This window comes from Mauremys mutica, chromosome 4, assembly GCF_020497125.1.
Source record: "Mauremys mutica isolate MM-2020 ecotype Southern chromosome 4, ASM2049712v1, whole genome shotgun sequence".
Classification (NCBI taxonomy): Eukaryota; Metazoa; Chordata; order Testudines; family Geoemydidae; genus Mauremys; species Mauremys mutica.
The window spans coordinates 54,135,632-54,151,839 of NC_059075.1; the positions used below are offsets into that span (position 1 = coordinate 54,135,632).

Below are 16,208 nucleotides of genomic sequence, written 5' to 3' on the forward strand. Positions count from 1 at the left end.
TCTGTGATTCTACCGACACTTCAGCACATTAAACATTCTTGACTAGATAAACAGTGTAAAGAGGGCAGAACTTAAAAGTTTTATGGCTTTTCCCACTGAATGTGAGGCTGTGAATATATAGTTCAATCAAAGTGTTAACATGTACTCAGTGAAATTGTGGCCCAACTGAAATCAATATGAGTGTCACCACTGATTTCGGTAGAGTCAAGATTTCATCTACCATTTTTACTGAACAGCAACAGAAGGAATACATCTTAATATCTTGCAACATATAATATATATGTTATAAATGTAGCAACCAGAGGAACAGACTAAGACTACTAAAATGCTGCTGTGTTATTTTGCATTGAAAATTGTTGACATTAGAGATGAACATTGACAGAGGTGAACCTAAGATCAATATTCACCGCAGGGTCAAAGGACTTCATGTTCTGTGTAATAAGCAACTCAATCTATGTATCACCGCAATTCAGTAGTGACACACTGATTAAGGGTCAGTTGGCATTTCTATTCCAAACTCTGATTTCTGAGTGACTTCATAGCTATGCTGGCTCAAAAGGCATTGGGTCAAAGTATGCAGAAAGTTGTCAGCTCAATGAAAAAAAAATTACATTTTAAAATAGGCTATTTTTATTTTATTTTTGGTTTTTAGACAGTCAGAAATCATTCCTTCTGCCACTTTAACTTTTCACAGGTTTGTAGTTCAGGGCTACCACCACAAAAAACCTGGGTATCGTTTTCAAAACGGATATTTGGCAAGGAGATAGTTCTCATAGTGAACTCAACTCTTTTGGTACTTGGAGGTGACCCAAAATATTTACTTTGGAAAACTCTCTGGTGAGTTTTGAGTCAGAAAGGGCCACATTTTCAAAAGATGACTTTCCTTCCTGTTTGTGCAAATCGCAGTTGCAAAATCTGCACCCAAGTTTTTCACCTTCAGTTGAATTATGGCTGAAAATCTGGGTACTTGGACCTCTCATCGTTCTATTACAGGTGAAAATCAGGTATTTAGATGGGAAGTATTCTGTTTTGGATCTGTAGCTCATTTTATCAGTCTAAAAATGTGGGGGTAAAAATCTGCAGGTGCAAATTTCACTGGCAGTATGGGAGGATGGACCTCATGCCTTCTAAAAATAAAACTGTAAGCCAAAGTATGGGGGGAGAGAAGCACAGCACTATGAGTGAAATTGCGTCAGTTCAAATGGACATAGCTAATTCATTCAAGAATACAAAGGCTACATCTTTTATCTGTTATAAATAAAACAATAGTTGATCCTCTAAGTCCTTTCTTCTACTAATTACACCATTTTAATGATGTGGCACTAATAAAAACAAATCCTTAAGGTTTTCAGCAAGCTATGCTTTAAGATAAATAATAACTCAGGTCAGCATTATTTATTATTTTTTTATATTAAGTAATTCTTTGCTTAAATGGCTAAGATGTCAAGTAGCTTTTTATCAATACTGAATATCGAACCAATTGTTCACTTGCATGTCGTTCCTGTAACTAAAACCACAGGGGAATGGTGGCCGATGGTGGTGGTGTGTGTATATGGGGGAGAAGGGGGGAGGAGAATGGGCATGTGTATTTGGGTGGGGTTGGAGGAGGGGGCTAGGAGGAATAAATATACTTCAGCAATGATCTGTGCTAGTCCAAACTGTCTCTTTAATGTGCCCTGTACCAGACTTTTGAAGTCTGATAGAAAATGTAGTGATTTATTTCAAGCAAGCAGTTATCAAAGTGATAAATACTGTATTTTCATTTTCAGTCACATGTAAATCTTCCCATTTCTACTTGGTGTTACCCCAACGCAGACGAGAGCCTAACTCTATGAGTGCTCTCCACACCCACTGTGCACAACAAGAATTGAGGCATGGGCCCCAGACTGTCACCAGGAATTTTTCTACTTAAAGCAGGAACAACTGAGGGACACATGAAAACACACAGGAAGGTGGACACAACTGGAAATGGAAATAAAATTGACTCAAACCAACAAAGAAATCAACCTGTGCTATTTGTTCTTACTGTCCTTTCGGTAACAACAGGAGATAATTCAGATCAATAGTGTAGTGACCTTTCATACTGACCTAATACCCTTCACATTTTACCTTGGCACTTTCCAACATTATAAGTTATTGCTTTTAAAGGTGGTCTTCATGCTAAACTGCTCCATGAATGCTACAGCATCCTTTTATGGAATCAGTCTAACCTTTACAAAAATAGTCTTTACACCTGCACTACAGTTGACTTTAGTAAGACCCTCAGATCCTCTTCCGCAGTCCTTACTTGTATGAGCTGAAGCCAATGAGACTGCTCACATGGGCAATGCTTGCAAAACCAGGGCCATTATCCTGATACTTTTAGTGGTAAGCACTCTCCACCAGCTCGTTATGGGCGAGAACTAGCCTGCACTGAAATGGAAAATGGTAGCAGAAAGACCATGTGTTTCACCCAGAACATAACAATCTATTTGATGTTACAACTACACTCTTCCTTCACTTTGTAATCAAAAAGATATTGTTACATCACTTAGTTCAGGTCTTTAAATCCCTGAGCTAATAAAACTCCATTGCTTCAGCTGTGTGGATTTGACATGAAGCATGTACTTTGAAGAGAAGCCTCAGAGGGGATCAGGTTCCTAACAGTTGACTATGAGTTCCAGTCCCACAAGATGTGCCCCTGGTACGCAGGGCACTTAACCCTTCGACCAGTACCAACATGACTATTCAAAAAGTATTGATGTCCCTAAATCCCTGGCAGATTGCAGACAGTTCTTGTCTCCCTTGAAGCCAAAGAATATGGCCACTAATGGGATGGATTAAAAAAAAATATACACACATTCAGTCTTCGCCACATGAATGTAAAGCCACAGAAATGGCAGAATGTGATTGAACTGGACTGAACACTGTTAAATACATGATTAGCCTCTTGTTATGGATCATTTCCATTGATCTATATCTGGTTTCACCGCACAGTTTAATTAAAGCTGTCTGGAACAAGCCTGTTCCCTAAATGAGCAGGCAGTGCAATGAAAAGCTGAAACATGAGGAAGCTTGAGGCCTTTAAAAAAAGATTCAAGTGACTGTCTTTATGGCTAACAACAGTAGCAGGGAAGGAAAATACATTTTAGAAAATTAACTGGTTTTACTGCTGTTTTGTACCAGGCCTATGTGCCAGAGAAATCAAATAATTTTTTCCCCAAGTTTGTTCTTAAAATAATACAATGTGTTTTGGGTAAATGCAGAAGTTCAAAACAAAATGTGTACAACCTACTTGCTTGATTCGGGCTAAAATCCTCTTGCTCAGAATAAGCACTGAGCCTATTAAATAAAAACACCTTGATAGAAAAATCTGATGAAAAATAAGAATGAAATAAAAGTAAACTGTTTCCTAAAGGATGATCTGCAGTGATTTTCTCCTGCAAAATTCTAGTTTTCTAAGGAAAAATCTGGACATTTTATATACTTTGATACTTAGCTTTTCATTAGCTCCTTTATTATCTCTTTTCCTTCACTGTCCTAATGATATTTTTAAAATCAGTCGTGTTGGACATTCCCCTTGAAAAGTATATGGGCCAGATTTTCAAAAGAGCTAAGCTCCCGACAGCTGGGGGCAGATTTTCGAAAAAGCTCTGCTCGCATTTTGGTACCTAAACAAAGTGTTCAAAAGGACTAAGCACTCTGCAGGGGGATGGAAAATCTGGCCATAAATACATTACTATATGTTCTTATATTTTTATTTCAGACTTTTAAAGTTGGGATCATAAGATTTGGCAATCAGGAACACTGAAGCAAATACTAGAAGAAAAGAGGATCTGACAATTGCTACACATGGAGAAATGCGATTGGCGCACAGGCCTGGGTGCCAGTAACTACTGATTTCTTATCCTGGTTATAATACCAATTATCCTCGGTCTTTGTGCAAGTCACAAGGTCTCTTTGTATGTTTCTCATCTGTAAGATGAAGCTAATGTTGATTTACCTACCTCTCATGGGAGTTCAGTGGTTAATAATGGTTTGTAAAGCACTGTATATGTGATTATTATTATTAAAAATATAATTTTACATCAAACTGCTTTACATATTTTAATGTGTATATTTGGCACTCATGAGTGGGGCAGGTTTGGCACAGTGGAGGTATCTAGGTGCTATGCAAGCTTCTTCATACCACACTGCTAATGCACTTCAATTCTGAACTTCAACCACCCTGGTGTTCCCTGCCTGGGGCTCTGCTCTAGATCAGAGGCTACCAATCATGCCGAATTGTTATGTCATTTTCTGATGTGGTGATGTGACAAATGTCCACCAGGGATTAGGGTGAGGCTGCAAACTCATTTTTAGTGGGAGCTACACTAAATTAGGATTTAAGAGTAGGATGCCTGAAGTAAAAGCATCAATCAACTTGCCACCTAACTTAAAAATCCAATCTATGTTGTGAAGATTTCACAAGTTGCTTCAAAACTGCTATCATGTTTTTCTACACTAACATTTCATACATGATACATTTTCAAAAGTATCAGGTCTATTTACAAAAATGCACATGCAAAAAAGTAAAGCTACAACTGCAGATACAGTTACCGTAATTATATGTGGAAATGGGTCTATATCACTACAAATAGCCGGGCAGATGCCAAAATAGCCATTTAGAGATGCATGTCTGTTTTCATGAGTGCAAATATGTAGCCCTTAATATTGTGCTTTTGAAAAATTTTCTCATCACATTTTTATTTATTTATTGTCTATGGACCCATCACACTTGTGTGGATTCTTGCTGCTACAAAGTTTTCCCATTAAACCTGTTTCAATTAGAACAAATATATCTCCTTTTCACATAATCATATGGCAGATGAGAATAAAGTTTCGACAGGAAGGACCAGGGCAAATTCTCAGAGCTGCTGCACTAGTGATTCAACTTATTCCCGGTTCAAAAGGATTGTCTATCTTCTGTTTGTACGACACTGTGCCTGATGGGGCCACAATTGTCACTGTGCCCTTTTTGGGCACTACCAAAATGCACATATTTATTATTATATGGGACCACAAGGGCTTTAAGAAGAGAAGGGGAGGTGGCACAGAGAGACAAATGATTCTCTGTCCTCCAAAATGTCCACTGAACAGCTGAGGGTTTCATCCTGCCCACCCTGCATGGGCTCCATATCCATCCACAAAACAGTGGGGTGGGACAAGGGCCAACATCAGAGGGCATCACTGCTCTCCAGTGCTGAAGGACCTTAAAGGTGGCCTCCAATCTGACCAACTTCCTTTCCATTCTGCTGAGATGGGCGTAGGAGAGAAGGGGGCATGCTCAAGGATGTGGCGGGTGTGAAAATTTACAAGAATCTTGCTCTCCAAAGCTGAGTCACTTGGCTGAGAAAGTGGGATTTTTTGTAGCTAATAAATTTTTCAGCATCTTAAAGACATTGAACAGAAAAAAAAAGTTATTTTTAGAGTTGGTTCAATTGTGGGCCTGTCAGCTTTGGCAATGCATCTCTTTTATCAGGCCACCAAGTTAATTTGTTTTGTTTTTAGAGTAAAGTTTGCTTAAAGACCAGTTTCAGAGAAGTTACTGACTGGGGGTGTTAATTAGTGCTTTGCAGACTCTGCAGGGTTTGGTTTGTGATCATTTTCACTTATTCAACCCTGTAATTCAAGTCACAAGGAGATGGGAGGGAACCAACCCCGTTCTATTCATTTGAAGGCTTGATTGTGACTAACTCAAACCTCTGAGAGACTCTCTCTTCCCTTCCTCCTCCTTGGGGGCCCTAGCTCTGTCCCTCTTCCAGACAAAATTAGTAATAGCACTTAGACTTATGTAGAGTTGTACAATTTCAATGTTATGCACCAAGATACACCCTCAGAACATCCTCTGATGATGTTTTCAGGGGCAGTGGTCCTTATCCATAGATCTTAGAGGGTGCCATGTAGAAGCTTCTCTCCTCTTGTATTTTTGTGGGAGTGTGGTGGTATAACTGTAAGACCAGGCTACTGCCCCACCCCTTCTAGGGAGGAGTGGGTCAGCGAGTGACCTGAGCCCACCCTCAAGGACAGGAGGGGAAAGAAACACTTTTCCATTCCTGCTGCTGCCACACTAAACACAAGACCACACAGTAGTGTGAGGCACAGGAAGCAAAAATGCTGAAAGAGACAAACAAGGAGAAGAACAACATAGGATAGTACAGGGTGTGCGTGAAACTTGGAGAAATGGGATGAGATAAGTGAAGGGATGTGAATATCAAGAAAAACATTCTGACAATGAGATCTACTAGTATGTGGAGGAAGAAACCAAGTCACATGGGACATTTAAAATTAGAGTTGACAAAGTACTAAATGATATACTATAGAGAACATTCCTACATTGGGGGAGGATTAGACTAGTTGATCTAACAGGTCTTTGCCATCTCTGATTCCTATGATAGACTGGCTTGAGGAAGAGAATGAGGCTGGCTGTAGGAGGAAGAGCTTGAATAGAATCCCATGATTTCCTCTGCTGTCTGATATCCTCTCCCCAAGTACACAGACATTGAGATTTGATAGGAATGTTTCACAAAGCTCTAATATCAATGTGCCAGGTGCACCTACAGTGCTGTAGGAGTAAGAAAATCAAGCAAGATAACCAAAATGACACATCTTTCATAAGGATATTTTTAACAACTGTAATTAGAATCTTAAATAACATTCTTAAGATATATATGCCCCATGTAGCTCTCTCTAAAGACATGTAAAACCATCTTCCGTAATACACACAACTAGTCAAATTAGGTATTTTATCATGCACACCAATGGCAGGTCATGGAAAGAAATGTGACTCTTTTAAAGATTAAAAAAATGTTTGCTGAGCTCCTCTGCATATTAGTTATGGCTATTTTTTAATAGACAAAATTAAGTTCTAGCTTTGATAATCAGTTTTTCAAGCTGCTGGCTGTAGTTTAGAAAATAGCACAGCAACAGCATGTAACAGTCTTTGCTGGTATTCTTCGTTGTTCCATATTTAGCATTGTCCTACATAAAGGTACTGTAAATAGTCAGCCTACATAAGGTTAAAAATGTGCACTCTTGTTTAAAATGTCATTAGCCTTCTACACTGAATAAAGAAACACTTAAACATTCCCTTCCAATACTCCCAGCGAAGGCTAAATATAATTTCCAGGGGAAAGGAGGAACTGAACTTTAGTGAGTATGATTGTTCCGGGAGCACCAGAGCTGAAAAGTGAACATTTCCATTTTTTCTAAAGGCATGACAGAGTGCAGAAATCACAAGCCTATTTACTTTGTATACCACCTTCCAGTGGCCTCAAGACCTATATAAGGTTCTCTCTCTTTAACAGAAATATGGTTACTGAGCTTCTAAGCTGTGTTTAGTCTCTGGGGAGGAAAGGGCATAATGCTACCAAGTTGGGACGAAGTATGAATGGAGACAGATTATTACAAACCTATACAATAAGGACCAATTTTTCAGTGAGCATCTAAAAATCACTCGCAGTATTTGCACCACTTGTTTGCTCAGACAGAAACCTGAATTTGCCTGTGCAGATGGAGCAAGCTGCATTACTCACCACTGGTTCACACACACAACTACCATGCAAATATTGTGGACATATTTTTAGCAATAAGTTGAAAATTTGACTCCCAAATTATCAAATGAAATAGCACATGTGCAGTGATGATAACACTTGCTTTTTCACCTCTGGCTGAGTTACAACTGCTTACCACTGCCCAGAATCTCAGAGCACTGACTGTCATGGAAATTACCTGGAACAGATTTGCAAAATCTGGGACAGTTGGCAGCTATGCCCTTTAGGTAAGGGTTGGGGAACATTGGTGGGGCACTGTGTAGGAAGCTCTGCTTGTGCCTGCTGGTAAATCAAGGACTTTTATCTCCAGAGCTGTCAATCTGGCACCTTTCACAAGTGTTAAATTCACTTACATATTTTTTAAAAGAAGCTGTCATGAGACATACTGAAGCAAATATGTCCTTCAGTGGTTACACATGGACTCAGTTGTAACAGTGTTTGTTAAGTGCTTTGACATCCCAGGATGATATGTTCTGTATAAATTCAACATTTGTTGGTTTGTTCATCCACTTTGCTAAGTACTCTCTAAAATCTGTAGACTTTGGAAACTTCAGACTGGAGATAATGTGATCTAAATTGGACCACAAGAGATTCATGTGTAACTGGCAAAAATTACATGCATGTATTTGGTGGTAGACTTTGGTCTACAAACAACAGAAAAAGTGTCTAAAAATATTTTATGGTTCAACAATTAATTCTTTTCAATTGTTACAGAGAGGACCATACATGACAAGCTGTACAAAGAATGCAGTGTATTCTTCAAATTAATAGGTGATAATGTAAAATAATACTGATAAAGCAACACTTTTTAGTTATTATGCCTGAGCCTAAGGTAGTATACATTAGAGCTACACTGATTTACACCATCAAATGAACTGGTCCATTATTTAGAGTTCATATATATATATAGTGCCATGTGAAAGCTAGCGAGGTTATTTCTAGATGTTTACTGTTTTGAAGATTTAAATCAATCAATCTACTGCACTAGAATAAAGAGTATACAATGACAAACCAAATAAACTACACTGGAGCATGTAAAATACATGAGTAGGTTGTTGTAGTTATTTTCTTTTGATCCAGATCTGGCTGCATGGCACAGTTTAATCAATGTTTTCTGGAAAGGGGAATGGATTGGTCCTGGAATATATAGCCTTCCATCAAACCCAGAACCAGGCTGTTAGTGACTGAATTCGTTACTACTGTATCTCATGACTTACATGAAGTAAGTTGGAGGAATCTTGATTAAGTTACTAGTGAGAGTAGGCAAATATTTCCTAAATATTACCAATATTTGAGTTTGGATAAATAGATCAATTACTGTCCAGCACAGCTTGAGCACCTGGGTCCCGTTTTGCCCCCCATAATAAAGGAAGGGGAGGTGGAGAGAAGAAAAATCTTTAGCTCCGATCTTATAGCCTCCAGGGAGGGGGAGTGAAAATCACTGCACTGGCATCCTCCATGGAAGGAAGGGGAAGAGCAGTGAAGATCTCACACACTTCATCAAAAGCTAGGACAGGAGAAGTCCCTCCCCCGGCTTCCATTAAAGTGAGACCTATTAGTTAGATATATACTTGGAGGAATGGGATAGGGGGAGGTATACAACTGAATCCAAAACCAGCCAAATACCTGGAGGTGGCCTGAATTTTCACCAAGTACTGATTGCTGAATTGCCAAATGTTGGGCTGTATTCACATACCAAATTATTAGTAATATAAATTGTATGACAGTAGTGCCTACAAGCCCCAAACAAGATTGAGGTGCCATTGTGTTAGGCACTGAACAAACACACAGAAAAACACAGTCCCTGCCCCAAAGAACAAGTAAGACAGAGGGTGGAAGAAAGGAAGTATCATCCCATTGACATATGAGGAACTGAGACACAGAAAGATCTTGTGATCTCCCAAGATAACACAGGAAGTTTGTGGAAAGCCAACAGCTGAACCCACATCTCGTGTCCCCGGCCAGTCTGCTACATAGAAGACCATCCGTTCTCTCCTGATTGATAACCTACGAGTCATCCTTGCTGACAGTCTCAAGAGAATGGTTAAGGACCTTGGGCCTGAACTACCTCGGCTCCAGAGGATTATCTGTTCTATAATCTTATGAGAGCTTAGAAACCCAGTATTATTTTATATACCAAATATAAGATTATACAACAAAAGGCTGTACAACTGGAGAAAATGTGTAACAAAAAAGTTAAGAAAAGACAAGCTTCCTATGAAGTTGCAATTATAAAAAAGATTAGCACCATATTGTACGGATCTCAATCACATATTTTTAAAAAAGGACTTCTATGAAGAATCTTTTAGCATTATTCAAATTATACTGTCTGGCATAATTTTTGCAAACTGGTTTGATTTGTAGCCACATGTATGAGAAAATTAACTACACTATCATAAACAGAGTATTCTAAAAACAGATGTAAAAAACGGTCTGGAACTGACCTACTCCCTAAGGGCTCTTTTCAGCACAGAACACAATTTCCACATGTGCTGCTTCTGTGACTCAGCACCAACAAAGACAAAGCAACATCAAACTGTTTCATGACACTGGCCCAACAGAATTACCAGTTCTGGAGCCTTAAGCCACATCTCCATGAATAACTATAAGTGGACGTTAGCTCAAATGGATATTGGATTAATGAAACTAAGAATGCTCAGAAAGAAAACTGATGTGACGTTCTAATCACTTTTAAGAAACATGAAGAGTAAGTGATGGAGAAATGACCTTTATCTTGGCTAGGAAGATTCCCCCACAAACAGAAACTCAAGCCATGAGGCACAATGAAACAAGATTTTGTAATGTTTTTCTACTTACTTTCTGAAAAGATGTGATCTGTGGTACAGTATCTGGTTTTAACAATCTAGCAGTACTGCTAGAGGGTACTAAAGTGTCCAATAAGAGATGTCAGTTTCAAAGTAAAGCAAAGATGTCGATGTAACCCTCTCTTTGGTCAGCACTGATACTATATGCCATGGGCCTTAACTTGTCAGTGAACATCAAACCATGGTAGTGAGGACAATCTACAGAAGGCCCTGGAATCGTTTCAGAATGGGCTGGGTTCTCCATACAACACAACTTTATCTCAGCTGAATTAACTATGATTTTTTAAAAAGTTTCTCTGGGCCCTTAAAGGTTATTTTTGAGTTGTACTGAGGTAGAGAATTTCATTGGAATGAGGTATACCTCCTTTTGCTTCTGCGCAGAAGGCACACATGGAAATGAAGCAGGGTTTTTTTTGCCAAATCACTTTGCTGGACACAGTAACCTCATATGCAACCTGCCATGAGATCATCTGTGGTTATTAAAGCCCTAAAACTGAAAAGGTGATACATGAAGAAACTTAAGATATTTTTGTTTAGTTTTAAAAAAATCTACCTGTTTTTTTTTTAATTTAAAAGTACCAGAGAAGCAGAGAGAAAATAGTTAATAATATTAACTGGATCTGCACATGTGCATGTCAAAGGCTCATGCAGAATAAATCAATCTCGGTAAGATGCTTTTTCTTCTAGTTTTAGCAACTAATTTAGGTAAATGTGCAATTTTCAATCGATACATAGATCTGCATCCTGATTTTAAATTACTGGTTTCTCTCTCTACTAGAAGCAATAAAACAAAATATTAAAGTAGTAAACTATTTCTTGAAAATATAGACATTGGTTATTTATTTTTCCAGAGTTCCAGCTCTCTCTCTCTCAGGGGAAATCTGGAAGTTTTAAAATCATTCACTGATCCTTAGCTTTGTCACCATTCTCTTCCCCTTTGACCTCTTAGACATTTTTTGTTTGCTGTAAGAACTCTACTGATTTGTTTGCAAATTATAAGTCCTATTGTGCCTTCCTTTTTCTCAAACCACTGGCCAGTATTTTTTAAAGAAATCCTCATTTTCAAGGCCTGCTGAAGATTTAAAATATGCTAAACTGGGCAAAAACTCTGTGGTAATCAGCACAATACATTTTACACTCCATCATAATCATTTTTTTCTGCCTTTATGTCAATAAAATCTTTTCCCCTTTTTACAATGGTTTACAACTTAAATAATTTAATACAACAGTAGTTATATTTTTATTGCAAGCGTATAAAACTTGTACCGTAAGTCTCTTCCATGCAATGCATTAACCAAAAAACTGACAGAGGAGAAGGGGAGCTGATGATTACTAAAACTGTAATTCAGTCTTGAAATTCTGAACATGCCATAAACTGCTTCTACTTCACTTGCATACTGTAGATACTGTCAGAATTTCTCAAATGAACTCCTTCATTGTATTTAATCTCTCCTTAGCTGTTATTTTACTGTATCTACTATAGAAACAAAAAGGACTTCATATTTCATACAGCACCTTCTGTAGAATGATCAGCTAGTGGTCCAGTGGAACAGGCACAGGAGTAAGAGTCAAGAGTCAAGAGATTCTCTTCATAGCTCTGCTGTTGACTTGCTGTGAGACTTCAGGTAAGTCAGACAGGCAAGTTGAACGAGGTATGTAAGGACATGCCTAAATTTACTCCCAATGATGTAAAGTGTGCTCAAGTGCCTTGCTGAATCAGGGTCTTGGTTTTTAGAAGTGCTGAGCACCTGCAGCTCCTATTGCTTTCAGTTGTAGTTGGGGGTGTTCAGCATCTCTCAAAAACAGGCCTTTAAGCTCTCTGGTGCCTCAGTTTCCCGGCCTGTAAAATGGGGATAATAATACTTATTCACTTTAGTCAAGTGCTTTGAGATCTACAAAAGAATAGCAGAATCCAAGCACAAAGTATTATTGTTATTGTAAGTACCATAGGATCTCTGAGAGTTCATGCCTTTATGTCTGAGTGTCTTTTATGGGACTTTATATCAAAACAAATGGTTGTGTCTGTATGTACAAAACACTTCACTATATTTGTAGGAATAAACACAGCCTGCCCCTGTTTAGATTCCTTTGCACACAATATTAATAAAAATAATAAATATTAATCTAATCTTTTGGTAAAAGGAAGTGTAATGCCCTAATGATTTGTAAATACTAACAATTTGTGTCAGAAATAATGATTCTAGGCAACATATACATACTTATTTAAAATGTAAGGACGAAGGTAACTAAGGTTAACTTTGAAGTATATTCTTCATGGTTTTCGTTGTACGTGCTATTTTATTCTGCAAAACAACAACATGGGAAAACCTTTGTACTAAGATTTTTAATAGTCAGGAATGTATAGTTTTTTCTAGGTACACTGTTAGAATTTCTAAAGCCAAATATGAGAAATGAATGACCTCAAAAATCATGTCTTGATGGGCTTGCAAAAATAAAATACATAATTAGTTCTGTAATTGCAAAACTCAGTAGTCCTAATATTATTATTATACAGATCATTGTTTACTCCCTCTGCATATGTGATTAAGATATCACATAGTAGATGGAATCAAGCATTTTTAATTTTAAAACTGATATCTTGAGCAGAAATTCACAATAACTTACACTGCTACCTTCCATCTCACCTCCACTCCCAATAATTTACAATTAATCCACACACACAAAAATCTAAGTTTAAGAACTGCTGCCCTTCTGTCCAAAGTGCCACTTGCCTTCTGGAGTAAAAACAATAAAGAAACACTTAAATATCCCTCTGCATATTCCCAAAGCAAGAATAAATTACTTCTTTGAGTGGGAGGATGGAGTTGAACTATTATGCTCGTGACTGCAGGGGAATCAACACATTCAGCTGAAAAAGTGGAATTTTCTATTTATCCAAAAGCCTGATAAAGTGCAGACACACTGAAATTAGTTCTGCACACTGTCTCCTAATGATGTCAATCCTGCCTAGATAGATCATACATTTTGTAGGGTGAAGGGTCACAGACACTGCTATGTTCTCTTAGGTTTGATTTTTTCTCAATATGCTAATCATGCAATGTTCAGATGAATTATTGTGATCACAAGAATATTAGACACCTAGATTAAACAACAAAAGTAACTAAAAGTCTTTCCCCCCCAAAAAAAGTGTATGGGTATCATTAAGTTAATAGGTAGGTAGGATACTGGACTGGAAGAATTGTGTGAAAGGAATCTTGGTAGTTTCAGTCCAGTTCATGGTGGATGGATTTTTGCTAAACAAAAATATTCCAGATCAGCTATAAAAACAATGAGCTGAAGATTACTGTGTAGCATGAGTGGTTGTATGAAATAACTTTCAGTGTCCAAACCAGAGGTTGCACAATGGATCAGTTGAATAATGTTTGATATTCAGTCACAAAAAGAGCTATATGTGAAGTATGTCGCATTCACTTCTCTATTCATTTGACTAGCAAGCTTGGAACCCATTTATCAGTACTGATCATTTTCATTAGAATGATGCAAACTATGAGTCTGATTCTGTAACCCTCTGGTCACATGTATACTCCCAGTAGGTTCAGTGGGGTTACTCATGCTAGTAAGAAATTGTTTGTGGAAGTGTTCAACGATCAGCTCATAAATGCTTATAAGTGAGAAGATGCCCTTTTAGAATAGTTAATATTAGACCGATACAGATAAGGTTACAAAATATCTAAAGAATACTTTGGTCCCAAAATGAAAATGTTTAAAAGTCATGTGTTACCATTGGCTCCTTACTGTATAACAGATCCTGAAATCAATATGCTGCACTGGTTCAGTAAATGTGTCTCTTAACAAGTTAATAAAACAGTGATCCTCACACAGTCTTTCCATCAAACTTTCAGGGGAAAAAAATGAGAATATTAAATGCACTAGGATAGGGAAGATCTGCTCCATTTGCTCTGCAATGATAATCTGTTACAAAAGAGGATTTTTATTATTAATTCTTTGCCTTCTGGGGATATTATAATTTCCTAGAATGTAGAAATGCCTTAAGCACAGCAATTTGCTGAGCTAGACTGAATTTCAAAATGTTTCAAATGAGCTGATAAACAACTGCATAATTAGCCATTATTTGATCAAGACTGTACATTACAGATACCCAACCGAACGAGCCAATGGATAGGTAAATTGTGGATATTGTTTTAAAAACTAAGAGCCAGTATTATATTTTGACACGCATCACAACTTTTCTTGTAAAGAATTAAAAAGCACACTTCTTATTTTTTCTTTAGAAATGCAGATTATTCTATCAACTAAATCCTTTGGGTCTTAATCATTAAACACATACTTCGGTGGATGAATAATGAGGAGTTTATGGACAGAATATAACTCATGCACTAAAAGCGATTAGATTGAAAGATTTTTTTTCAATTAAGTAGTTACAAATCCACTGCATACACATTATACTCAAGACCTGATGTACTTTCTGGCAAGCTGGACATAAACTCAGTTGCATGGTCCTTGGATTCTATAGCACTTTGCTGAGGCAGCTTCATTTTTGTTACAAAATGGAGGTTTTTCATGATTACAAGAAGGAATAGTACAATCATTATAGTATCAAATACATACAATATTTATAATGACTACACAACTCCAAGTAGACTGTCAAGATGGCACTGGAGGTTTTGGCAATTAGCTAGGGGACTTTTCAGGGGTCAGTTTGAGACTGTGGAATAAGCACCCTAGCTTGGCTTGTCTCTGCTAAGTCTTCTTATAACCGAACTATTTAAGTATAGCTAATGTACAGCTAACCTTAGATCTGTGGTTCTAGTAATGTTAGTATATTTAGATCTATGTTTCTCCTTACCACTCCTGCTTCCCAAGAGGTATTAATGTAATTTGATGTGAGCAGGAATCTTCCACCCAATGTTTTCAGCTGAGGAGAAGTTTAAGAGGAAATGGATCAGCTGTATGGTTACGATCAGAAAAGTGACTACATAAAAATGGCACCTTTTTACTCAACAGATTTGCTCCTTGTGTGGATTGTATTTGGCTTGTCTCTGCTAACTTTGAAAGCCTTTAATGAAAGACCGGTCCTTAAACTTGTCACTGTGGCAGGACTAAATATTGCCCAACTTGGACCACAGGCCTAACTTAATGTTAAGGGGTAAAAAGAAGGAAGCATCTATCTGACAGTGTGATTACATTAAAAAAAGAGAATTGTTTAAAGCTGTTCAGGAATGTGGAATATTAGCAGTAGCCCTGGACAAAGGTGGACATTAGTGGAGACAGGTTAGCTAGCAGAGTTTAGGTGGGGCAGTCAAAGGTGCATGAGAAAGGCAATTAGATACCACCCTATATATGTAATAGTAGGTATGTGTACAAACACACACACACTTTACAGGTAAAAATATGTTGTTACTCTTTTTAGCACTGCAGAACCAATTCAGCTAAGAGATAGTACATCAGAATCTATGCTGGCCCACACAAATATTATCTAAGGGCCACAGTATCTCCTCAGCAGGCAGATCTCCCCCTGCCTTAATGGAAGTGTGAGAGTGCTGCCTCAGTGACACCTTCACCCCCACTTAGTGGAATCCTCTGGAAAACCCTCTGTTGGAGCCCTATGAGGTAGGTGCTCACAGAGCTTGGGAGGTGGGACGAAGCTTTTGAGAGGGAAAGAACTAGCACTTTCTTCAGTATCTTCTCCTGTACCATAGACTCACATGGAAAATCCATGTAGACCCTTGAAGTTAAATAAAGTTGGAGATGTATTAACTCTCTCAAGATAACCTCTACTGAGCAGCCTCAAGTGGTCCCAGCATATAGCAGCAAAAGCTCAAGGAGTCAT

The 16,208-nt window shown here is 38.0% G+C and overlaps 1 protein-coding gene across 3 annotated transcripts in view; it reads right to left on the reverse strand.

The window, feature by feature from the left end:
- Positions 1 to 16,208, reverse strand: part of DPH6 (diphthamine biosynthesis 6) — a 403,785-nt gene that overhangs the window by 1,426 nt on the left and 386,151 nt on the right. Inside the window, exon 15 of one of the 3 annotated variants that reach the window (XR_006579291.1) lies at positions 11,912 to 12,236. The exons of the other annotated variants lie outside the window; for them this stretch is intronic. The gene's annotated coding sequence lies outside the window, so the exon portion shown is untranslated. The remainder of the gene's footprint in view (positions 1 to 11,911; positions 12,237 to 16,208) is intronic. 3 annotated transcript variants of the gene reach the window in all.